At 36.2% G+C, this 27,660-nt stretch overlaps 2 pseudogenes; both read left to right on the top strand.

Moving 5' to 3' along the window:
- Positions 1 to 14,412: 14,412 nt before the first annotated feature.
- Positions 14,413 to 14,740, top strand: LOC120589180 (40S ribosomal protein S26-like; annotated as a pseudogene).
- A 71-nt stretch (positions 14,741 to 14,811) lies between these two features.
- LOC120589182 (uncharacterized) lies at positions 14,812 to 14,930 on the top strand (annotated as a pseudogene).
- The last annotated feature ends 12,730 nt before the right edge of the window (positions 14,931 to 27,660 follow it).

Here is a 27,660-nt window from a genome sequence, read left to right as displayed (position 1 = left end):
ATAAATATGTATTTAATATTTCTGAGACAAAAGTATAAGAAGATCTGTTTTAGGAAATAGATTTCAGTGCAAAAGATGGAAACTGTTTTATGATATCTGTTTTAAACCCTCAGGATAGTTGACAAAATGTGGCCAACACTTTACCTCTAAAATGATGTATAGACACACATTTTGTATATACAGGAGCTCCAAAGGCAGTGGGGCCCTTGAGGCTTATATACACCATTCTGAGCTAAGGAGAAGTGGGTAGGGGCCTGGGGCAAATCACAGGGAGATAGATGGGAAGAGCAAAGGTTTGGTACACAAATGTTTGTCTGACCATGCAGTTAAATCTTCCTGATATAAAAAGTTATTTTTGGTATTTGCTCTCTTCCTGGAACAAACCCTCTATTTAAATTCTTTTAGGCAGTTAAGGGAGGAGTGGGGGGGAAGCTTTCCCTGTGTCTTAATTGCCTTCAGCTCAAAACAAGCCACATGCCAAAGTGGCACATTTGGGGATCAAATATTCTGCTCCCCCTCAACAGCAAGACTTTTTTTTTCATGAGTTGCACCAAAATGTCAAGCTTCATATGGATTAAGTTGACTTGCAAAGGACAAGACTCTTATATTTATTCTGTTCAAACAATGCACTATAAATCCTTTCTATGCAATCTAAAAGAAGGATTACCATAAATGAGAAAACTTTGTAGAAAGACTCAGTGGAAACCTAAAAAGATATCTTTTATCTCCAAAACATTCCAGTGTGCCAAATGTTATAATAAACACAATTTTAGTATAAGTTCAGGATAATAAAATAAAAATGAAGTGTTTGAATATCATAAAAGGACTCTGGTACCTGAGAGGAGCAGCACTGTCAACTTAAATTTTGCAAAATGGGTTAAATATCAGAAACCAAGGAGCCTCTTAAGCATCTTGTAAAAGATAAAAATCAAAAAATAATGAGCCACTTGATATAAAATACCCATTATTAAACAGAAGCAGAAAAGCAGTATACTGCATGGTACACATTAAGTGTACACAGATCTGGAAAAGAATACCACGTTTATTCATGTTATTTCTTTTATTTACTTCCCATGAGGAAAGAGAAGAAACTATTATTCATTGAATACTTTCTATGTGCCAGACTGTGCTGTATAATTTAAATACTTATTTCATGAACTTACTACTTTCAAATGAACTTGCTGATACCACTGAAACTCAGCACTTCATTATTCCCACTACAATTAGGAAAATGAGACATAAAAATAATCAGTAAATATTTTCAAAAAGGTCTATTCATGAGTGCATGTTTGACCTTGCATTCTTATTTATTTTTCTAAGATATTTTCCAAAAATGTTCCCATTAATTTGCAATGTTTTAGAGAGAAAACCTCCACCAACTGCCTAGATCACTTATTTTGCTGGGGCAGAAGCAAATGTGATTGAGGCAGTGTTTCTTAAACATTTACTATTATTTAATGCCATGCTAGTGCTTAGGCAGATATAAAAGACATTAGGTATAAACTTTGATCTTATATACTGAGTGTAGGTAAGACTAGTATGGGCTAACTATAATGTGATTGATATTGGAGAATATTTAAATAAGCATTAAGTTGAATACAGTGAAATATAAAAAGGGTTTTAGAAAAAGTTTATGGGTTGATCAGGCTGGGGAAAAACCTTCATGGAAATATACTGAATCTGAGAGGATAATCTTTGCAAAGAGATGGGAAGAATATTTCCAATTAAGGAGATAGCAGATGCTAAGGCAAAAACAAGAGTACATGTGACAGGTATCAGGGAATTAGAAGATGGTGTTTCCAAGATTAAGGGGTACAGGTTGGAGAGCAGAGGAAGCTAAGATTAAGTGGACCAGGAAAAACCAGTTTGGCAAAGTGGAATTAATCTTACATGCTAAAATGAAGAAGTTTAATTGTATTTGCAGCTATTGTAGGCTTCTTAGAGGTGAAAAATATAATGAGTGCTATTCCAGAAAAATGCCCCTTACATCTCTCTGTTTTGAGGCAAGAGGGGAGATAGATAAAAAATTGTTGGTGAGGTAATCAGTTAAGTAACTATTGCATTTCTTCAGGTATGAGGAAAGGAGGAGCCTAGATTAGGGTAATGGTAGTAGTAATTGAGAAAAAAAATGATGATTCAAAAATTATTCCATTAATAAGATTTTATAATAGTTTATATCCGTGGAGATGAATGGAAGATTGACATTGAGGATGAACAGAAACATAAGAATAGTCTGGTGAGAAAAACGGATTGGCTTTTATCTGGATTCTTCACTAACTGAATGTGTGAAAATAAACAAGTCACATTAATTCTGAGCTTTGTTGCTCCTTCTGTAAAATAAAGGGATTGTACTATTTTCCTTAAACATTCTCTAAATAGTAGAATTGGATAGAAAGGCTAATAAGGAATAATAAAGAGTTTTACAGTTGTTACGCTGTTTGAGGTGAAGACAAAATATTCACGTTTGAAATATGAGAGGCGATTTAATACTTACGGATAAGGTCTGTAGAGGAACAGAATATGTCACCCCAAAATATGTCTCTTTGGCCTAAGGATTATTTAGCGCAAATTAATTTTAAGAAAGAGCAGATGAAGAAGCTGTGAAAACCAGTAGATGTTACCCTTTTGTAAGAGATATTTACATTTTTCAGGGCAATCTCCATCCTCAAGGGTGTCTCCCTCTCAGTACCAGGAAGAGGAATATGACTCTAAATCTCTAGAAACTCTTCATCAATGGAGAAGGCAGGGACTTAAATCTGCATAACAATGGTATCCTTGTTTACTGAGCTTTGCCTGAAAACCTCCCATAATGGACTCTCCCCAGCTCTAACAGCTTCCTTTGTATTCAGCTGAAGATGATATTGAAGGTGGTGGCTTTTGCCTTCGGGAAAGTTCCTCAATTCTCCCACAGATACAGGAGGGACTCATGGTATTAAACTTTTGTTAATCCATCTTTTATTACAGGGATGTCTCCTCTTCCTCTCCTAAAGGAAATCTGCAATGTGCACTTGTGAGTCAATGAAAACAGTGCTCTAAGTGGTAGGTGACCAGAGTAAACCACAAAATACAAACATCACAGATATACGTGTGCTAAAGAAGTAAACAAAATTATCATTCTTTATGCTTATATCGCCCAAATATATTCTCCTCTTGGGCCAATGATTATTTTAAAACTCAATTAAATATTATGCCCAAGAAAATAATTGAAAAGGTAGCACGTGGGACTTAATTTTTATTCTTTAAAAATAAAGTTATTGAATTATAGATTCTCTGAATGAAAAAAAAAAAGGGTTCTATAGAAAGTAATCTCAGGGTGATGTGATTATAAATTCCTAACTGGACAGGTCATGGTGGGTGCTCCCATTCCCAAGCCTGCAACTTCTTTAGTAAAAGGCTTATCTTTGCCTTAAGCCAGCCCTGTCCATTGTTTCTGTGCATCTAGGTTAACGCACCTTTGAAATGCCCGCTTCCAGACCTCTCCTTCTAAAGTAGACCACCCTCCAGAGAGCAGGAAATCTTAACTATCATTTAATCAGATCCCTGCCTTACTGCTCCACACCCTCACATAATCTTCCTTAAATTCCCTTCTTCATTTCAAATGCATAAAAGAATCTGCAAAACTTATTCCCTGGAGCAAAAGTTTTAGATCTTGCTCCGCAGCATATGTCGATGGTTTGGCTCAAACAAACTCAAAAATTCTCTACAGGTTTGTATACTTCATATGTCAACAATTCCAATCCTATTCTAATCAGAGATCAACATATTGTAGAAGCACAGAGGAGAGAAGGTTTAGTTCTATTTTGAAAGGAGGGGCTGTTGAAGGTTTTAATGAGAAACTTAAAAACTCCACCCCTCGGCCTGCCTCTGTCCGGGTCCTCCTACATAATAAGTGTATGAGGCACTGCAACGTGGTGGAAAAGCACTGGGCTATTGACAGCAATTGGACGTTGGTCACTCGCTCTTACTTAAATATCAGCTCTCTCCACTACAGACAACACACATTCCTCTACTTAGAAAGGGATTGAGTCCTATACATTCAATTGTATATTACTTATTTGGAGATCAGGATATTTTCTAATATGTATTAGACAGTTACCTTTGAAAATGTAATATCATGTATTTATAGTAAATAAAAATTTTAAACAAACATTTACAATTCTGGTAATTCTGACACAAACTGTAAAATGAAAAATAAGTCAGTAATACATTTGGCTTGGCATAGGAAGAAAATCAGGTTAAGTTAAGAGTACTATGAGGCTATGCATAGAGATTTTTGAGAAGAGTGTAAAGGGGCTTTCTGGCAAGTTGACAATTTCAGGGTTTTAGAGATTAGGTTCTTTAAAATATCTCTTTAAATCATATGGGTTTTATCTGCATTGGTAGCTTAAAGGCCAAATAGTTGTATTTTGTAATACAAAAGGAATCAAGAGAAAGAACATGGAACAGACAGAAATGCATTACTGTCATCCAACCAGCAAAGGAGATGCTAGGGAACACTAGAAGCAATCCTATTAAAGTAAGATGCAAAACAAAGAAGTTCATTATTTATTCTTGTGTTTCATAATGTAATGGAGGCCCTCGCTGAAGCATTAAGCCACTAAGATAAATGGAAAATGCATGCATTAGAATGAACAACACAGCCTTTATTTGTAGATCATGATTGTATATATAGCTAATCCATGATAATATAATTATTAATACTAGAAAGGTAATTTAGCCGTTACTAGATCCCCCCCAAAAAACCCCAGAAAAATCAATATTCTTCTATGCAAAATTAAAAACTATTAGATAGTATAATTGCATTCCCAAGACAAAAAAAACTATAAAATACATTTTTATAAATAACATAAAATTATCAAGATTTTTGTGAAGAATATTATAAAATGTTATTCCAAAACATGAAGATCTGAACAAATTAAAAATTCTATTTTATCAATAGACTCACCATCATAAAACTCTAATTCTCCCCATTAAACTATATATTTAATTCCAATAAAAATTCCCAAGTAAATAATCTTGTAGTACTTGGCCAACAAATATTAAAAGATTAATGAGCCAGTAATAGCCAAGACACTTATAAAGAAAATTAAGACAATAAGCCAGCTGACTTGCCTTACCAATTTTTCAGATTTTTGGAGAACCATACTATGTAAGGAAGTGTGGTACTGGATCAGTTATGGAAAAAAAGACCAATGGAATGGAAAGGAGAGACCAGAAAAAGATTGGTGCATACATGAACATTTGATATATAAAAAAGTTGCCATTACAAATCAGTACTGAGACAATAAGTTATCCTGATGTAAAAATAATTTAAATGAATGACTACATAGCATCACATACAAAAATACATCACAGGGAGTTCCAGTATCTAAAGAGCAGATTTAAAACTATAGAAAAAGTACAGAAGAATAAATTCTGCAGAATGGGTAAGCATTTGTTAAACAGAATGAAAAAGGTACAAATCATTAAGAAAATGATGGATATAATTGATATGATTTAAAAAAGAACTTTCCCCTTTAGGGGGGAGGGGGAGATAGAAGGGGTAAAAGGGGTCAAATATGTGTTGACAGAAAGAAATCTAACTATGGAAGGTGAATGCAGTGTAAATATATATATGCCTTACTGTTCAAGTATACAGCTGAAACTTATTGGATTTCGTTAATCAATGTCACCATAAAAAAATTAATGAATTAAAAATAAACAAATAAGTAAATAATACAAAAGAACTTTCCTATTCAATAAAAAATTACCCAAAAACTGAGTTAAAAATAAACTGCAGACTGGGAAAGAAATTTATAATGCAACTAAATGGCATTTCATCGATATTAAGACTGTACAAGATGTCCAGCAGAATAAGCAAATGACCAAGACCACATTTAGAGCAATCACACCAAATAAATCCAAAGAACAAATGAAAATAATGAGTGATTATCTTCACCTTACAAGTTGGCAGTGATGCAGGAATCTAGGCAATCACATTCACTCTTGATGAGATATAAAATGAAGAAACATATCTTATAGGGAAATTTGGCAATACTAAAAATTAAGAATATTCATATCCTTTGACTCACTAATTTATCCATGAAGGACTTACACAAAGTAAATACTCATATATACCTAAAGATATATTTACCAGGTATCAGGACTCAAGACAGGCCGCCCCAAACTATCCCACAATGGCATACTGATTACTTTGAATTAAAATCACCTGATGAGCAGCCAGTGCCAGAAGGACATCTTGACCCTCTTTGTCTCCTTATACGGAAGAATTAAATCTCTCATGTGAAAGATGTCCTCCCCACATCTGAAAGACAGCCATATTGCTAGAGTTAAACAACTCAGAGCCAAAAAAGCCTGGATAAACAAGTTTTGTTGCCTCTTTTCTAATTTACTACTTTGTTTAAATTCCTCATTAGTGAATACCCAAACCTTGCTTAGATTCCCTTCTAATGAGCACTCTCCTTTGCCCTGTCAATTTCTCAATGTGTTTGTCTACAGCAGCGGTCTCCAACCTTTTCGGCAAGAGGGACCTACACTCCTATGAGAATCTAAGGCCTGATGATCTGAAGTGGAGCTGAGGCGGTGATGGTGGCACTGGGGAGCGGCTACAAATACAGATGAAGCTTCACTGTTCACCTCCTGCTGTGTGGCCCAGTTCCTAACAAGCCACTAACTGGTACCAGTCAGTGGCCCAGGGTTTGGGGATCCCTGGTCTACAGAGTATAAAAAGGTACCTGATTTGATCATTTCTTTGAGCCTCATGTTATGATCTGAGCATCATATTATGACTTCCCATGCACATGTGTTAAATTGGATTTTCTCTTGTTAATCTAGTGTCAATTTTATTATTTTTTTTACTAGTCCAGCCAGAAAAAAACAAAGAAAGGTTGAGGAGAATTCTCTCTCTCTACAACACACGATATTTCTGGTTTTCATAACGAAAGCTCATATATCTATTAGTATTGGACATTTGGACAATAAGAGGAATGTAAATATCAGTAGAGTACTGGAGATATTAGTGATGATAAAACTACACAATGGACTACTGTGAAGGTGGGAAAATAGTTAGAGACATCCATATTTACACACCTAGAGATGATCACATGATATATTAAGTGAAAAACTCAGGCAGAACAATATAAAAGCATGATCCTTTTTAGGTAAGCTAAAATTGTTATATTTCTCAGTGTGTTTAAAAGTTAAAATGTGCATTCCAAACTGTTTACACTAGTTACTTGCAGGAAGCATACTAGGAAGATTAGAGGATAGGAGAGGGTGGTCTAACAAAAAAAAGTTAATTTTTTATTTGACCAAGTTATATATAGTTTTAAATGTTTAAAATGATCTTAACGCTTAAACATTTTAAATCTAGGAAATGATTACAATTTATAATAAACACCTGCATACCCTTAGTCTAGACTCCCCAATATGCAGACAATTGTATGATACATTTAGACAAGCATTAAGTGCCTTGTGATGATGATATTCTGGTTATTTTGGAGAATATCCTTCTTAGGACATATGTGCTGAAAATCACTATCTTGAGGAGATATATGCACCCCCATGTTCAATTTAGCCTTATTCGCAATAACCAAGACATAGAAACACTGTGTATTCTGTCACTGACAGAATACACTCTTTTCATGTTGTAACCCCATAATGAAATTAAATTAGAAATCATAAAAAAAAGATGTCTGGAAAAATCACTAAATATTGAAAAATGAAGAGCATAATTCTAAATAAACCATGGTTCAAAGAAGAAATCAAAACTGAAATTAGAATGTATTTAGAAATTTAAAAAAACCTAACTTATTTGATTTTGTGGGATGTTGCTAAAGTATTAGTTAGGGAGAAACTTACATCACTAAATTCTGATATTAGAAAAGAGGAAAGACTTCAAATCAAGGACCAGAACATCCACCTTAAAAAATAAAAAGAACAAATTGAACCTAAAGTAAGCAGATGAAAGAAAAGAGTAACAATCAAAACTAAAATCAAAGAAATACAAAACAGAAAAGCAGAAGAGATAATCAGAGAAGATCAACATAATTAGAAACCTTTAAGGAGAGCGAGAATGATTGGTAGAGATAAATAATAGCTAGATATCTCAGTTTTACACACATGCACACACACACACCCTCTAAAACTGGGGTAAGTTTTCTATGACTGACTTTGGGGAAAATGTATTGCTCACACACTGGTTTAACAACCATCTAAACCATCAAACCATTAAAGGTAGATTTCTCAACATCAGAGGCAATGCCACTTGTGAAAAATACACAATGACATGCAACATTTTATCAGCTGCCAGAAGTTAACTTGTCTAAATATGAATACAGGGAGAAACTGTGATAAAATGACAGACATGTCTGCTCAAGAGATGATGGAAAATCTATCAGAGAAAAGGTTACCTGTAAGGTCTTCTCAGTATATCATGAATCATGATTTAGGAATGAATGAATACTGGGAAATCGACAGGCTATTAGGGAACAGTACTAAAAGTAATTATCTTGACATTTTTATAAGATTTCACTGAAAGCTATAGAACAAAGATGGGAATCATAACCTGAGCTTGGATTAATTTAAGGCTGACAAAAGGCGCATTATTTATTTTTCTTTGCTAATAGTATAAGTCAAAAGGAAACAGTTGCATCAAAACCAGATGTGAGATGTATTACCAGTTCTCAGTAAGCCAGTATCTTCTTTTCTTTGTCAGTACTGCTCAATTATGAAGCAGGTGGTTTGAGGAAATATGTTTATTGTCACCGGTAGAGCACAGTGCAAGAAACTACATTTGAATCTATATTCCTAATTAGGAAAAAAAAACTTTAGTTTTTTTTTAGGTTATGGTGTAAGAAATAACTTTTTATGGAAATGTCAAGGTCTAAAATTTTAACCACTGGCAAGGTTAGTGCCGAAAAATTGTATAGTTATCTAGTTGTTCATCTGTTTTATGCACATAAAGGTAATTACACTTCTGTGTTAATTTGCTTGATTTTTAAAAACTAGAAAATTATGATTGCTGACATTAAGAATACTGTATCAGCTCTAACAATTTAACTTTACTCTTATATTTTCTCTTGGGTATTACAACTTCTAATACAAATATTCTTGGCTTGAAAGAAACCTTTTTGTCTGTAACACTGACTTTAATCAGGTGGTCTGCAACAAACTTATATTCTACTTCTTATTTTAATTTTCTAACATTAGTGATTTTAACTCATATGTTCCCTCGAAGGTTTTCATTTGAGTGGTATTAAAATCAACTCTTTATGTCTGTAATCAGTGTGTTCTCCCTCCTTTTCATGTTTTTGCCTCAAGATTTCAAATGTTTCCCCACCAGATTGAGACGTAATTAAAATATAACATTGTCTAAGATTAAGGTATATAGTATGATGATTTGATACACTTACATACTGTAAAACATTTACTACCAAGGGTTAACACTTCTATCACCTCACATAAGTATCATTTTGTGGCGAGAACATTTAAGATCTACTCTCAAAGCAACTTTCAAGTATATGAAACAGTAAACTAGAGTCACCACACTGTACATTACATCTCTAGAACTTATTCATCTTACAACTGAAAGTTTGTCCCCTTTGACCAATATCTCCCCATTTCCCCCACCCTCTGGTCCCCAGCAACTACCATTCCACTCTATGAGTTTGGCTTTTTTAGATTCCACATATAAGTCATAACGTACAATATCTTTCTTTAACTTATTTCACGTAGCCTTCAAGGTCCACCTGTGTTATCACAAATAGCAGGATTTCCCTCTTTCTCATGGCTGAGTAATATTTTATTGTAAATGCATACTTTGTTTCCATGTCTTGGCTATTGTGAATAATGCCGCCATGAACATAGAGGTATGCATAGCTCTGAGATCCTGTTTTCATTTCCTTTGGATATACACCCAGATGTGGGATTGTTGGATCATATGGTAGTATAGTCCTAATATTAATTTTCTGAGGAAACTCCATACTGTTTTCCATACCATATAATGTATGACTTGGTATTGTTAAGATGACAATTCTGCCCAAGTTGATCTACTGATTCCATGAAAGCTCAATCACAATAGTAGAATGTCTTGAAGAAATTGATGAGTTGATTTTAAAATTTATATGTAAAGATAAAGGACCAAGAACAGCTAAACAATCTCGAAAAGAATGAAATTGGTAAAATTGTACTCCCTGATTTATAGATTTACTATAAAGATGCAATAACTAAGCTAGTGTGGTATTGGGATGAGGATAAAAATATGCATCAGTGGAACTATAGAGCGCAGAAGGAAACTCACATGTATGTAGTCAATGTTTGGACAAAGGTAGAGGCATTCGGATGGAGAAAGAAAGCTTTCATAACACCTTGTGCTTATGTATTTTCCCCCCCACATGTGGTCTTTATTGCAGTTGAATAGCTCTCTCTACATATATTTTTTTGTATATCTCTCCATAAAGCATGTTCACACACATGCACACACACGAGCAAGGATCCGGAAACAAAAGAGGTCAAGACAGCAATTTCTTTCAATTGTATCATCTGGACATTCTGTCACGTGTATATTCTCTGGCACATGTTAAATGTATGAGATTAATTTCAGCATTACAGTTGACCCTTGAACAACATGCGCTTGAAATGTGTGTGTCCATTTATACACAAATTTTCTCCAATATACAGTTGGTCTTCTCTATCCTCGGATTTTGCACCTGTGGATCTGATGCAGGACAGGGCGAATCCTCCCCAAGTAGGGACTCAAGTTCTGCATGGAGAGGGTAGAGTGAGGATTCTTAACTGAGCATAGGGAAGAATTCAAGTGTGAGCCAGAGTTAGAAACAAAAGGAAAGTTAATTAAAGAAGGAAGAATGCTCTACAAAGTGTGGTCTCCTCTCAGAGACACAGAATGAGAGTGACGGAGAGACCAAGAGGGACTGAGAGAGACCACGAGTGTTCGGGGAATTCAGTTCATATGTAATTCTTAGTTTCTATGAATTGCAGTTCAAAGATTTTATTTACATGTTTTCCTTTGATGGTACGGTATGTAGCATGAAAGATAAGGGTATGTAGTGTGAAAGACATGCTGGCAATCTCTAGGGAATGACTGGTTGGGTTTACTTTATGTATGGTATGACTTAAAGACTGTTTTCCTGGTAGGGTATGGGTAAATGGTCTCTTAGTAATCCCAGCAGGACTTTTCCTTTGTTCTGTAGGTTTCCTGTGGTCTGGCAGAAGCACATTGCAGGCTCTGAATATAGCTGAATGTTTAGTTCTCGTGCCTCTTCCCTCCATCGGATCCAACCAATCACAGATTGAAAGTATTTTCCAACTGCAGCTGGGACTCTGAAGTGGAGTGCTGACTGTATACATTGTTCAAGTCCCTTAATTTTATATAAGGGATTTGAGCATTCTCAAATTTTGGTTTCGTAGGGGTCCTAGAATCAATCCCTAGCAGATACCAAGGGACTATAATTAAGTTTGGGGGGAGTCAAAAGTTATATATGAATTTTCAACTGGGCATGAGATCAGTGCCCCTAATCCACACTGTTCAGGGGTGAAATGTATTTATAATTAAAACATTAGAAGTCCTTAGATTTTAAACAAAATGAGAATAAATGAACTAACTGCAATATGACCTTACATCAAAATTCTACAAAGTGCTAAAAATCAATGAAGTAGTTTAATGCATATTAAACTGAGTAAACTCCTAAAGTATCATACTGAGTAAAGATGAAGACATCTAAATATACATAGTATAAGAGCACTTAAACTTTAAAACAGGCAAAAAGGTATTAAATTTTAATATATCAACAGATATGTAGAAAAAAATACATTGAAAATGCAGAGGATGATGATGATCACCAATTTAAAGATGTAGTTCTCTCTGGAGGAGAAGGGGGTTCATGTGCCAGGAAGAATTACATGACAGGCTTCAACTGACTCAGTAACATTTTATTTCCAAATAATAAAACAAAAATTTTAGGCGATTATGGCCAAATGCCAATATTTTCCAAAGCTGGGTGGAAGGAACACAAATGTTCATTTTTCTATTATTTCCTTCTGTATGCTTCAAATAGTTCATTATTATAGAAAAGAGAAAGCTCAAATATAATAAAATATTAAAATATCCATATTATAATGTTGAATGCAAAACAAAATAAAATTTTATTGACTGTGTTATAGACTGAATCATGTCCACCTAAAATTTGTATGTTGAACTCTAACCTTCCATGTGACTGTATTGGAGGTAGGGACCCTAAGGACGTGATTAAGGTTACATGAAGTCATAAGGGTAGAGCCCTCAACTTGATGGAACTGGTACCTTTATGAGAAAAGAGGTGCCAGAGTTGTCTATCTCCGTCATGTAAGGCAACAGTGAAAACGCAGCCTTCTGTAAGCCAGTGAGAGCCTCATCAGAAACTGGATCCTGCCAGAACCTTGATCTTAGATTTCCCAGCCTTTGGAACTGTGAGAAAATAAATTTCTGGTGTTTAAGTCACACAGGCTATGGTATACTATTATGGCAGCCCAGGTAGACTAAGACAGATTGTATGGTCATTATTTTTGTTACATATGTATATATGATGCAGATATATATATCTGTGTGACCTTGTACAGGTATTGTATACTTTTCTACATCTATATCTCTGCAGGCCTATGTATATGTGCAAAAACAAAAATGTTTACAGTTGTTACCTTCATGTAAAAATAATGACTATGCATGTGTGATCTATCCACATGCAATGTGTATATGTGTACATATGCATATATACACACACATATATATCCTAATAGAGAATATGTTTTCTACTATAGTACTATATATAGAATATAAATGTATATTCAAATATATTGTTTATCTCTGATAGAATTTTTTATAGTAGAATATATTTCCTTATACTCTCATGGTTATTCCATTCTCTCCAATGATATATTTTGTTCATACTAAGTACACATTCAGACAGCAATGGCAAGAAATTGAGTCCAACTAGTTGCTCATGTGACAAAAACACTAACATCAACTGAATATTATATAACTATGTGTTCAGCTTATAGATAATTATTCTGCTTTGTGGACATTAGGAGGGAGGGAGAAATACATTATTTTCTCCCCAAGGTAAAAAAGAGTAGAATATTATTTGTGTGAAAAGAATCCTCTGAAAGTTTTTGAATTAAAGGATCAGAGCATTATTTCCAAGATTTAGCAAGCAAATTAGAATGTGAATTATGTAAATTGTTTTCCTCTGATAAGGCAAATATAATAATCTTTGCTTTATTAGACTGGCTTATCTTGAGTTTGACTTCCAAAATCAACATAAGGAAGAAATTCCCAGAGCTAGACTTTTTATTCCTTAAGTTGCCTTTCCTACTTACTCATGGGTTCTCTAGAATCTCTGCTAAACAACTCATAGATCTGAGTTCCAATCAATATAGCAGACTGAACTGGTATAGAAAATAAACCCTGCCATACCCCTGAAAGGACAGAGAAATGCAGAATTACTGTATTAAATAATAATCAGTAGGACCTAAAAGAAAAATAGCTGGACACCAAGAAGGGGTGGAGGTGGAGGGGGGGGGAAGCAAAGGCAAGGTGCTGATTCCTAGCCCAAAGTGGAAAAGGCTGCATCAGAATATGGTTCCTTCAAGTACAGGGTTGAGATTTTGACATCCTTTGCACCGCCAAAGCAGAGCCTGCTGTCTCAGATTCAGAGGCTGTTGGCCCTGGGTGTGGGGACCTGGAATTGAGCTCTCTGCATAAAGCCTTGAGCCACCAGCAGCCTAAGGCTGCTCTGTGAAATGAAGACTCGAAAACCTTAGCCAGCTGGCCCTTGGGTGGATAAAAGCAGCTGACAGTCCTAAGCTATGAATGGGGAAAGAGTAATTCGTTAGAAGTCAGAATCACAGGCCTTTCCCATATACAGATGATGGGATCCAAACACTCATTACCCACAAGGCAGGAGTACTCCGAGACTATGAATTAAACATGAGACTAGTCTATAACAAGTGAAGTCTACTGAGTCCCACAGAGACAAATGCTACTCTCCCTCCTAAGGTTACCTCCACGGCCAGGGCAAACAAGACTCCGACAAAAAAACAACTCCCATGAAGAACTCAGAATTTAAAAAACAAAAAACAAAAAAAAAAACAATGCATATGGAGAAAAAAATCGTCATTAGATTCAGGGGAGACAAACCCACAAGAGAATTCATGTGCCAGGAAACAGACACTTGTACTATCTAAAAGAGGCTGAAACAAATATCTTTGAAAAGCTAAAAGAAATGAGTCATTTCAATTAACTAAAGTGAATTTTTAAAATGGAATACCCTATTTACACTTATGTCTACATCAACCGTGAACGTTTTGGTCTTTTAAGAATTATTTTAACCAGGGCTCTTTCGGCTCCTCGCTTTCAGGATGACCAAAGGAATAAGGAACAATGGTCGTGCCAGAAAGGTCCAGAGCCACATGCAGCCTATTAGTTGCACCAATCGCGTCCGATGCGCACCCAAGGACAAAGCCATTAAGAAGTTCGTCATTTAAAACATAGTAGAGGCCACAGGCATGAGGGACATGTCCAAAGCGAGTATCTTCGACATGTATGTGCACCCAAGTTGTATGTGAAACTATGTTACTGTGTGAGTTGTGCCATTCACAGCAAGATAGTCATCACTCTCGTGATGCCCGGGGAGGCCGATTTAGACCTGCAGATGCTGCCCCACAATCTCCACCAAAGGCCACGTAATGAGCTAACTCCGAAGAACTATTCTCTGGAAAAAAGTAAAATGGAAATTATACTTAAAAGAATTATTTTAAGTCTACAGCCATGCCACCCTGAACAAGCCCAACCCCATCTGATCTTGGAAGCTAAGCAGGATCGGGCCTGGTTAGTACTTGGATGAGAGACCACATAGGAAGACCAGGTGCTGTAGACGTAAAAAATAAAAAAAATAAGGATCCTTGCAATCTGTGAGGTCAACCAAGGGTTGCCTCGCCTAAAAAATATATATATTTTTTAACCAGGGACATAGCATCTGGCAATAAGACACTTACAATTTAGTTGGGAGAAAATAATCCATATATGTGAAAGGCATTAAAGCCTTTTTACATTACCTTATGTAATTATTCACAATATATGTACAAATGCATGTGTGCAAAATGTGTAATTATATAAATCTGTCTTTATCAACCTCTATCTGTCTGAAGGGGACCAAAAGTTTTGCCTTTTGGAACATTGATTTTAAGTTGATTATTAAGAAACAAAAGACTCAGAACCTTCGACCCTTCTCCCTTTCCTGGCTAAGAGATTCCGAGGGAAAGGCCTACTGTGGGAAGTCTTAGGATGTTCACCTTAGCCTAATCTGAATTAAGAATGGTGGATAAGATGCCAAGCAGTGGTCTGTTTACTAGATCAGGGGTCCCCAATACCTGGGCCGTGGACCACTATTGGTCCATGGCCTGTTAGGAACCAGGCTACACAGCAGGTGGTGAGTGGTGGGAGAGCGAGAGAAGCTTTATCTGTATTCACAGCCACTCCCCAGCGCCAGCCTCATTGCCTCAGCTCCACTTCAGATCATCAGGCAGTAGATTCTCATAGGAACACTGTCCCTGGTGCCAGAATGGTTGGGGACTGCTGTACTAGATCACTACATGTCTGTTTCCTGGGTTGCCTAGCAAAAATTTACCTGCCATGTGTTCCCCTCTTCTTCAACTACCTATAAATTATAACCGCACTCAAATTTCATTTCTTTAATATAGTTGTTTTCTCTCTGATTCAAACTGGCTTTGCCCAGATAATGGCATTGTGACTCATTTGCTTTTTTCCACCCTTATCTTTTCACCTCTGTATGCCTGCTTGTTGTGAGCAAGAAAAGCAGCTACCAGAGTAACACCCTTGAACACATTTGTGTCTTTCCCCAACACCAGGTTTATTGAGTGGAACCTTCTCAGATAAACCAATCGGGTACCCACACGGGTTAACACACAGCACACCGAGAGGAGGAAGTACAGAGTCTCATGTGACAGAGCAGAGGGATGAAAGTCCTTAGTGTCTCCAAAGGGAGCTCTGTTGATGGGCGGCGCGGAGAGCTGCATGTCAGTCCCAAGCCAGTGGCTCCGACAGGCTCTCAGAAGCGCAGAGCCTTTGGCTCTAGTGCACCTGTCTGTGATGCTCTCTGGTCAGGCTTGAGCATCGTCTGTCTAAGGTGTTCAGCTTCTATGGTCCTTACAAGGTGGGATTCTCATGCTTATCGGCTCCTGCAGATGGGGGCTTATCTAGGATAGTCACAGCTGATGTCTTTGTGGTGTTGGGCGTTCCAGTCACATCCTAATGATGTTCCCTTTATGTGCCAGTTGACATCACTGTCATGGCTCCTGTGGACTCCATGTTGTGAAGTCCAAATGATCCTATTTCTTTATGCTCTATGCTGCTCCTTTAATCATTAAGCCACAGGACATAAGATTAAATGAGCCTCAGGTCCATAATCATAAGGACAGTAGGTTTTAGCTGGACTTTAAGGTTAACATCTTGGCTTTAGATGTGTTTCAGCCACAGGCCCATCAAGGCAGAACCACCCCACTGGCCTTGGGACCATATGGGTTGTTGAGAGAGCATTACCTGACTTGCAAGTCACCTGGGCCTCTGGAACTTGCAACTCCCTGAAATAAATCCTTACTTTCTTTGCTGCAAAGCCTGCACTTATCTCTTCTTTGGCTTAGTCATGCACAGACGGACCAATTTTTATCCTGGTAACAAAATTGCCCATTCTTACTTTTGAAATCTAAGATCCCACCCCCGCCCTTTTCTCCTCTGTCTGAAATAACACATACACCCAATTTTACCTGTCTTTGGAATTTTCATGCTTATATGAATTCCCCGTGCACTTTAAAAGTTTGATTTTCTCCTGTTAATCTGCCTCTGTTAATTTCTTAGCCCAGCTAGAAAAATTTAGAAGGTGGGAGGAAAAGTATTACTTTTTTCAGCCCCTACATATTCAAGTATCTATCTATCTATCTATCTATCTATCTATCTATCTATCTATCTATCTACCTACCTACCTACCTACCTACCTATCATCTATATATCTGCCTGAGAGATAGAGCTATACTGGGGAAGAGAGTGAGATGTGGAGAAAGACAGAAGGGAGATAGAGATGATATGAGATGAGAAAGACAAGGGGAGAAATAGAAAGGAAAAGACAAGTGGGAAAGGGGAGAGAAAGAAAAATGTTTAACTTTGTGTAAAACAAAAGAAAAATGAATTGTAATTGTTAACTATGAAAGTGGGTAAGAATAGTCAGCTATTCTACTCATATGGAAAATAAGAAACGATTATCTTTAAATTAGATAACAGATTATTTGGCGTAAAAGAATAGAACTTTCTACACAAGAGATATGTGGCTTTACTGGCAATATTCATTCAGCAGATCCCCTTTCTTCCTCCTCCCATCCAAGATTATGGACTTAACAGTTGGACTTTCACCAATAACGTAACAATACTTCCCTCCTGGCTTTTGTACTTCTTGCTGTGGTTCTTGAACCTTAGTTGACAGAATCAGGACTCCAAGCAATACAGAAAAATTACAGTGGAGTTAAAAAATCACATTATGTGTTGATAAGGCATTTATGCTGGTTTTAAGATTCTAAAGCATCTTTCAAAAGGTCTTAGAACTGACCACTTCTTTTTCTTCAAACAGTTGACTTTCTTATCATATATTTTGAACTTGGATGGTAGTATGTTTATTAATATAAGGAAATATGTTTTAAAAGATGAAGATAATATTATTGAGAAGTGAAAGTTTGTCATTTAAAAGCAATTGCAAAGTGAGAATGTGAATGGCAATATTTTGATAGAATTCAAAATTAAGATATAAACACCATTTTCGAGATAGTAAGCTACTAGTATTGGCATCCAAAGAAGATGGTACTTTTTATAATGTGACATGTTTATGAAGTAGTAAATTGATAGAGATATCTGGTAATTAAAAAAAATAAAATCTAAAATGACAAATAAAGGTTAAGTAAGCCATCCCATTCAGAAATTTTTTTGCTATCTTTATTACAATTTTGAATATTCCCTGAAGGAGACCAAAGTTTTGCGACCCCAAAGCTGCTTTTTGGGCTATTGATTCTAAGCTAGTTATTAAGAAGCAAAAGACTGCAAAAATGCCATTGGTACTTTGAGTCTGCTGCCAAGAGATTCAGAGGGAAAGACTTACTCCAAGAAGGAAATCTCAGGATGCTCACTTTAGCAGCTTAACCTGAATTGAGTATGGTAGAGGGGAGAGCATCAGGTGGGGGCCTGTTTACTAGATCCACCCCTCCATGTCTCATTGTTTCTGGGCTGCCTTGCAAAAATTTACCTGTCATGTACGGTCTACTCTTCCTCAATTGCAAATAACCCACTGTCATTTTTTTTCTTTTTCAATTATAGTTGACATTCGATATTATATTAGTTTCAGGTATAAAGCACAGAGGATAGACATTTATGTAATTTATAAAGTGATCCCCCGATTAGTCTAGTACCCACCTGGTGCCATAGTTATTACAGTATTATTGACTATATTCCCTATGCTGTACTTTACATCTCCGTGACTATTTTGTAACTACTAACTTCTACTTCTTAATCTCTTTACCTTTGTCACCCACCCTCCAACCCTCTTCCAGTCTGGCAAACATCAGTTCATTCTCTATAAGTCTGTTTGGTTTTGCTGCTGTTGTTGTTGCTCTTTAGATTTCACACATAAGTGAGATCATACATATAATATTTGTCTTTTTCTGTCTGACTTATTTCACTTAGCATAATACCCTCTAGGGTCCATCCATGTTGTCCCAAATGGTAAGATTTCATTATTTTTTATGGCCGAGTAATATTCCATTGTATATACCACCTCTTCTTTACCCATCGTCTATTGACGGGCACTTAGGTTGCTTTCATACTTGGCTATTGTAAATAACATGGCAATGAACGTAGAGATGCATATATCTTTTTGAATTAGTATTTTGGATTTCTTTGGATAAATACCCAGAAGTACAATTGTTGGGTCAAAAAGTAGATCCATTTTTAAGTTTTTGAGGAACCTCCATATTGTTTTCATAGTGGCTGCACCAATTTGCAATTCCACCAACGGTGTATGGTTCCCTTTTCTCCAAAACCCCTCCGACACTTGTTATTCCTTGTCCTATTGATAATGGCCATTCTGACCAGTGTGAGGTGATATCTCATTGTGGTTTTAATTTCCATTTCTCTGATGATTAGTGATGGTGAGCATCTTTTCATATGGCTATTGTCCATTTGTATGTCTTCTGCCTCTTTTTCAATTGGATTTTTTTTTTTGGTGTTGAGTTGTCTGAGTTATTTATAAATTTTGGATATTAACCTCTTATCAGATGTATCATTGGTGATTATCTTTACCATTTGGTAGTCTTTTTATTTTATTGGTTTCCTTTGCTGTGCAAAAACTTCTTAGTTTGGGATAGTCCCATTTGTTTATTTCTTCTTTTGCTTCCCTTGCCTAACGAGATATGTCCAAAAAAATATTACGAAGAGTAATGTCACAGATTTTACTGCCTAGATTTTCTTCTAGGAGTTTTATAAATGTCTTTTATAAAGACATTTAAGTCTTTAACCCATTTTGAGTATATTCTTGTATATGCTGTAAGAAGGTGGCCGTTTTTTTTTTTTTGCATGGCCTGTCCAGTTTTCTCAACACCATTTATTAAATAGACTGTCTTTAACACACTGTATATTCATCCCTCCTTTGTCATAGATTAATTGACCATATAGATGTGGGTTTATTTCTCCGCTCCTTATTCTGTTTCATTGATCTATGTGTGTTTTTATGCCAGTACCATGCTGGTTTGATTATAATAGCCATAAAGGATAGGTTGATTACATGTAGTGTGATACCTCCAACTTTGTTCTTTCTCAAGATTGTTTTGGCTATTCCGGGTCTTTTGTGATTCCATATAAATTTTAGGACTATTTGTTCTAGTTCTGTGAAAAATGCCATTGGTACTTTGACAAGGACTGCACATAATGCCCACTGTCACCTCTAAAATCTCAGACCACTTCCCCCCTTTCTCTTTTGTACAAAATGACATATATACCAAATTTTACCCCACTCTTTGGAATTTAAATGTTTATATGAATTCCCCATGTGCATGTATTAAAGTTTTGATTTTCTTCTGTTGACCAGTCTTTATTAATTTGATTATTAAACTCACCTAGTAGAATTTAGAAGGTGGAAGGAAAAGTATTTTTTTGCTCCTATGCTCCCATCTTCTATGTGGGAATAGGGGTTATGACTTCTAGGAGAGTGTCACCTATAAAATTAAATGCCATAACTCTCCTTTTCAAAATATCTTTGTTCTTAATTCAAGAGTTAAGAAATTTTATAAGCAACATATTCCTCCATCCCCTCTCCGCCATTTGTCTTAAGCTGTAAGTTTCTATTCTAATCGATTAAAGACCAATGATGGGTCCAAAGGAATACAATAATCAATGATGACTTTAATTGAAATACTGGATGCCTATCTTTTACTTTAAAGCAATGTTTTATTGTTTAAAGTGAAAGACCATTTCATATAAGGCAGTGGTGCCCAACCTTTCCAAAACCAGGGACCGGTGCTCCTAAGAGAATCTAACGCCTGATGATCTGAGATGGAGCTGAGGTGGTGATGCTAGTGCTGGGGAGTGGCTGCAAATACTGTGAAGCTTTGCTCCCTTGCCCTTTGTTCACTTCCTGCTGTGTAACTCGGTTCCTAACAGGGGTTGGGGACCCCTGATACAAGGGACCATCTAGATGTGAGACAAAAATAGAGTAAAGGAATGTACTAATGCGGATTTTGCATTTAGGGTTGTTTTTCAAGTCAGAATTTGAAACTGTTTCTATAAGCTAAAGGCCACTCGGCTACATGATGCTCCAGTTCATTAGGTATCAATTTCAACAGAATTAGAAACATGATGAAGAGTTGGGAGCCATGGGAGCAACTGTTCTGTACACCCAATCCAGGATTGGGTGGAAAGCAGCAGCTATATGGAGAAAACCCAGCCCACCAAAGAGTAAATATCAAATAACTCTTCCCAACCAAATCTTAATTGAGGCAATGTGGTATACAATATAAACTTTCTATACTGTTCCTATATACTTACTTTCTAAGTGAACAAAGGAAAGATATATAGAATGCAGTAGAGATATGCTTAAAACTCACTTTGAGCTTTTCTCAAAAAAGGAAGGCCATACAAAAAATGTACACAAACACATGTGTCTGTGACCTGCTGCATTAAGTAGAAAGTAATAGTCTTGATATCTGGCCACCAGCTTCTACAGAAGACCTCTGCCTTGTACGTCAAACATTACAATATGTATTACAACTCCATATCCTAGGAGGAGAAATGGTGAAAATTTGTCAAAACGAGATAATAGACTTCAAGCTAGAATTCTTTGTGATGACAACACCATTTTATAAGTGCAGAAACTGTGACCTAAAAGTGAATTGATCTGCCCAGGTGGAAGAGACTGCATCAGATTATAAGTTTTGCCCAGTTCGACTGTGTGTTCCACCAGGTTATTCTTTTAGAGTTTAACATTCAGGAAACTCGCAGTAAATCGAAGTTATCCTCCAGATTAAAGAGATTATCTAAGGGCAAGGGAACATCTTCCAAAACTTTCACAGCCCAAAAAACTCACATAGTAAATTACTTTCGTCTCCTTTATATATATTCCTGATGCTGTTACTCGCCAATGGTTTCTATTTGGAAACACTGAAATATCTTTTCTCAATGCTATATGAAAGGTATGATGGCTTATTAAAAACTGTTTTGTTTCTTTTTTTAAAGGCTTGTCATTATTTGGGATAACCCTAATGTGAGGAGGACAAGGTTCAGATAACACAGAAATATTAACAGTAGATAAAGTACATATAGAGGTAAAAACAAAGAAGACAATCCTTTTGAGATAAGGTAACTGCATTATTACAGTATTTCAGTTTCTCTGCTCTTTCCTCTAATATTTCAGTACCTATCACAGAGTACTTTGTTTATGGGCAGGGGAAGGAGAGCTGGTATCTGATTTCTGTCATCTAGTAATTATGTAAATTAGAAAATCATTCAACTAATAGATTGAACATTTATTAGATGTCAGCCCTGCAGATTCTTTGGTTAGTTCTATTTAACTAAGAATATGCAAAATGACAAGCAAACAATGAAAACTCAAGGTGCCCAGTTAATCACTCTCCTCATCCATTCAGACACTGTTGAGCATTTTTATTGCCATATGCAAACATGGTGCTAGACATGGTGAATATCACCGTTTGTGGTTGTAAATGGGAAGCACTGATAATTTAAGCAGAGGGTAACATGTCAGAACTGTGTTAAAGATCATTTGTCTGCTATGTGATGAATGAGTTGATAGGTGCCTGTGTGGGTGGTAGGGGGAGAACAGATATAGGAAAACTGGTTAGGAGGCAGTCATAATAGTGCAAATAAGAGATAATCCTGGCTTGCATTAGAACAGGGTTTCTAACCTAAGCACTATAGATGTTTTGGCCAGATAATTTTTTTTCCCTGTGGGAGGCTGTACTGTCGCCATTGCAGGATGTTTAACAGCAAACTTGGCCTCTACTAGAGGCCATTAGATGCCAATAAATCCTCCGACAGTTCTGACAATCAAAAATGTCTCCAGACACTGCCAAATGTCCCCTGCAGGGGGGCAAAACTGAGCCAAGTGACAACCACTGAATGAAAATGATGTCGGTGGAATGGGAAAAGTAAAAGAATCCTGAATAAGTTTTGGTGAGATAACTGACAAGATTTTCTAATGAATTATACACACACACACACACACACGCGCGCGCACGCGCGCACACACATGCACACACGCATACGGGAGTAAAGAAAATAGAAGAATTAAATTTAGGATGGCACAGGTTTTTATCCTGGGCAACTGGATGAATGGATGTCCTATTTAATAAGAGGACAAATAATAGGAGAACATTAGACTATGGACAGCACTTACTGAGTTATACTAAAATGACATATCTGTACCTGTCCACAGACTGAGCTTCCTGAGAGCAGGCCCAAATTTTATATATCTTTCTAGTCCCAAAACAGTACCTAGTATCGGCATGGCTTGCAGATGTCAAGAAATGGGAGAATTCAAGGAAGTTTCTTTGATTTCTGGCTTGAGACACTGAGTGGATGTTGGTTACATTTCCAGAGATGGAGATAACTGAAAATAATTCTTTCTTCTCCTGTGTTCTTCACAAATGCTGTTCACTGGGGTCTGGCACATTCTTCTCATTTTTGCTTGATTTATATTCACATAAATCAGGTCCTCTACCACATCATACTCATGCACTTTGCTTTTTCTTCTTAGCTATTAAAACAATTCTTATTTATTTCTTTATGCAATATTTACCTGAAAGTCTTTCTTTGTCACAAAACTATAATCTTCATGAGTGTATGGTCTTGTCTATACAGGGCCACTGCTGGAATACAGTAAATCCATGATAGATGCCCTTAAAGTCACCGTTGTCTGTCAAGGGCAGCTCTGCCACAGTGTTTACATTGACCCCAGGTTAACAGTACTTTACATCACACTGGGCTGCTATGTGAATGAGTTAAACTATAACTGGCATATTGCAATCCACTTATTATTTAAGGTGACCCATCTAGGCTTTGGGTGTGGTCACAAGTAGCCTCATCTATTTATCCCACTATTTAATACAGATTCTTAACATTTTCTATGTGTGCCAAGATGTAAAAAAATCTGAGAAGCACTGTAATAAGTCATGAGCACTGCATCAGCATTGTTGATAAAGGTTTGTATGTTTTTTTCATAAAAATATGCATCGATCACTTACAAAATAAAATTTTCTCTTGCCCTCTCCCTTCACTGAGACTCTTCAGTGGTTTGCCAAGTTCTCTTAGGATACAGATTTACTTCCATGAGGCAATACAGTATTTCCCAAACGTGCCTGTGCATCAGAAACTCTTTATGTTTCTGAGATTTTAAAAATACAGTTTCCTGAGCAATGGAAACACCAAGCTACCAGAAAGCAAAAGATAAAATGGCTATAGGAAAACTTCATATTTCCATAATCACCCTAAATGTAAACAGAGTTGCAGAATGGATCAAAAAACAAAACCCAACCGTATGCTGCCTCCAGGAAACACATCTCAGCTCCAAAGACAAATATAGACTCAAAGTGAAAGGGTGGAAAATGATATTGCAAGCAAATGACATTCAGAGAAAAGCGGGAGTAGTGGTAATAATATCGGACGAAATAGATTTCAAAATAAAAGAAGAAAAATACTGAGAGACACTTCATAATAATAAAGGGAATCATGCACCAAGAAGTCATAACACTTATTAATATCTACACTGCCAATCAGAGAGCCCTTATACATGTAAAGCAATTACTAACAGAACTAAAGGGAGAAACAGACCAAAACACTATCGTAGTAGGGAACCTAAATACTCCACTATCAGAAGTGGACAGATCATCCAAACAGAAAATCAATAAGGAAATAACATCCTTAAATGACACATAAAACCAACTGGACATAATCGACATTTACAAAGCCTTCTATCCCAAAACAGCTGCTTATACATTCTTCTCTAGTGCACATGGAACATTCTCAAGAATCGACCACATACTAGGACACAGAGATAGCCTCAACAAATATAAGAGGGTTGAGATAATATCAACTATATTCTCTGATCATAATGCTTTGAAACTAGAGATCAGCTGCTAAAAGAAAGCAGGGAGAACCACAAATACATGGAGATTAAACAGCAGGCTACTGAAGAATGACTGGGTCAGAGAAGAAATAAAGATAGAGATCAAGAGATACATAGAAACAAATGACAATGATAGTACAACATATCAAGATTTTTGGGACATGGCAAAAACGATCATAAGAGGAAAGTCCATATCATTACAAGTCTACCTCCAAAAACTAGAACAAGCCCAAATAAACTAACGCTTCATCTTAAAAAACTAGAAAGGGAAGAACAAAGGAAGCCTAAAGTCAGCAGAAGGAAAGAAGTAATCGAAATTAGAGCAGAAACAAATATAATTGAAAACAAAAACGATAGAAAAAATAAATGCAACAAAGAGCTGGTTCTTTGAGAAGGTTAATAAAATTGACGAACTCCTGGCCATACTCGCTAAAGAAAAAAGAGGACACAAATAAACAAAATCAGAAATGAAAGAGGAGAAATTACACAGATACTGCAGAAATACAAAGGATCATGCAAGAATATTATGAAAAAGTATATAACACCAAATTTAATAACCTAGAAGAAATGGACAAATTCTTAGAAATATACAACCTTCGTAGACTGTATCAAGAACTGAAAAATCTAAATAGACTGATCAGCAGTATGGAAATTGAAACAATTATCCAAAATCTACCAACAAGTAAAATTCCAGGACCAGATGGCTTTACCAGTGAATTCCACCACACATTCAAAGAAGATTTAATACCTATTCTCCTCAAACTTTTCCAAAAAATCGAAGAGGAGGCAATACTTCACAATTCATTTTATGAGGCCAATATTACTCTAAAACCAAAATCTGGTAAAGATAACACACAAAAAAGAAAACTACGACCAATATCTCTGATGACCATGGATGCGAAAATCCTAAATAAGATACTAGTGAATCAAATACAGCAACATATTAAAAAGATTATACACCACGATCAAGTGGGCTTCATCCCAAGGGCACAGAGATGGTTCAACATATGCAAATTGATTAATGTGATACACCACATAAACAAATTAAAAAATAAGAATCATATGATCATATAGATGCAGAAAAAGCCTTCGACAAGATACAGCATCCATTTATGATCGAAACCTTAACAAAATTGGTACAGAAGGAAAGTACCTTAACATAATAAAGGCCATATATGACGAACCCTCAGCCACCATAATACTTAACGGTGAAAAACTAAAAACCTTTCCTTTAAGTTCAGGAATAAAACAAGGTTATCCACTATTACCACTGTTATTCAATATAACATTGGAGGTCCTAGCGAGTGCAATCAGACAAGAGAAAGATATAAAAGGCATCCAAATAGGATACGATGTCAAACTGTCACTATTTGAGGATGAGATGATTCTCTATATAGAAAACCCTAAAGATTCTACAAGAACATACTACGAAAAATAAGCAAATACAGTAAAGTTTCTGGATACAGAATCAATGTTAAAAAATCCATAGTGTTCCTATATTCTAATAATGAAGTGTCAGAAAAAGAAGTGGAAAAAACAATCCTTTTTGCAATTGCAACAAGAATAATAAAATACCTAGGAATAAACCTAATGAAACAATGAAGGACTTATATAATGAAAACTATAAGACCCTATTAAAAGAAATTGAAGACAAAAAAAATGGAAAGATATTCTACTTTCTTGGACTGGAAGAATTGACATACTTAAAATGATCTTTTTACCTAAAACATTATACGGATTTAATGCAATCTCCATCAAAATCCCATTGGCACTCTGAATAAATAGAACAAAAAAATCATCAGATTTCCCTGGAAGCACAAAAGTCCCTTAATTGCCAAAGCCATCCTGAGAAAAAAGAACAAGGCTGAAGGCATCACTCTGCCTGACTGCAAATTATCCTACAAAGCGACAATAATCAAAACGGCATGGTATTGGCAGAAAAACAGACACACAGACCAGTGGAACAGAACTGGGATTCCAGAAATAAACCCATATTTATAGGGGCAAATAATTTTCAACAAAGGAGCCAAAAACATACCGTGGAGAAAGGAAAGCCTCTTCAATAAATGGTGCTGGGGAAACTGAAAAGCCATCTGCAAAAGAATAAAACTAGACTGTTGTCTATCACCACACACCAAAATTAACTCAAAATGGATCAAGGATCTGAATATAAGACCTGAAAAAATGAAGTGCATAGAGGAAAACATAGGAACTAAACTCATAGACCTTGGACCTAATTAGAGATTTTATGAATTTGACCTCAAAGGCAAGGGAAGTAAAAGCAAAATTAAATGAATGGGACTATATCAATCTACAAAGCTTCTACATGGCAAAAGGAACCATCAACAAGTCAAAGAGACAACCATCTGAATGAGAGAATATATTTGCAAGCAATACTTCCAATAAGGACGTAATACCCAAAATATAAAAAGAACTCATACAACTCAATAACAAAAAAATAAATTGTCCAACTAAAAAATGGGCAGAGGACCTGAACAGACACTTCTCACAAGAAGACATACAAATAGGCAACAAATATATGAAAAGATGCTCAACATCACTAGCTATTAGAGAAATGCAAATCAAAACCACAATGAGATACCATCTCACACCTGTTGGAGTAGCTATAATCAATAGGATAAGGAATAACAAATGTTGGAGAGGATGTGGAGGAAAAGGAACCCTCATACACGGCTGGTGGGACTGCAAATTGGTACAGCCACTATGGAAAACAGTATGGATGTTCCTCAAAAAACTAAGAATTGATCTACCATATGATCCAGCAATCCCTCTACTGAGTATTTACCCCAAAGACTTGAAAACCCATGTCCAAAAAGATATTTGCACACCAATGTTCATAGCAGCACTATTCACAGTGGCCAGGACACGGAAGCAACCGAAGTGTCCTATGATAAATGAC

Source organism: Pteropus medius, unplaced genomic scaffold (assembly GCF_902729225.1).
Source record: "Pteropus medius unplaced genomic scaffold, Ma_sr-lr_union100, whole genome shotgun sequence".
Lineage (NCBI taxonomy): Eukaryota > Metazoa > Chordata > Mammalia > Chiroptera > Pteropodidae > Pteropus > Pteropus medius.
Note: the sequence above shows the minus strand (reverse complement) of the source record. Positions and strands in the feature narration are given on the sequence as shown.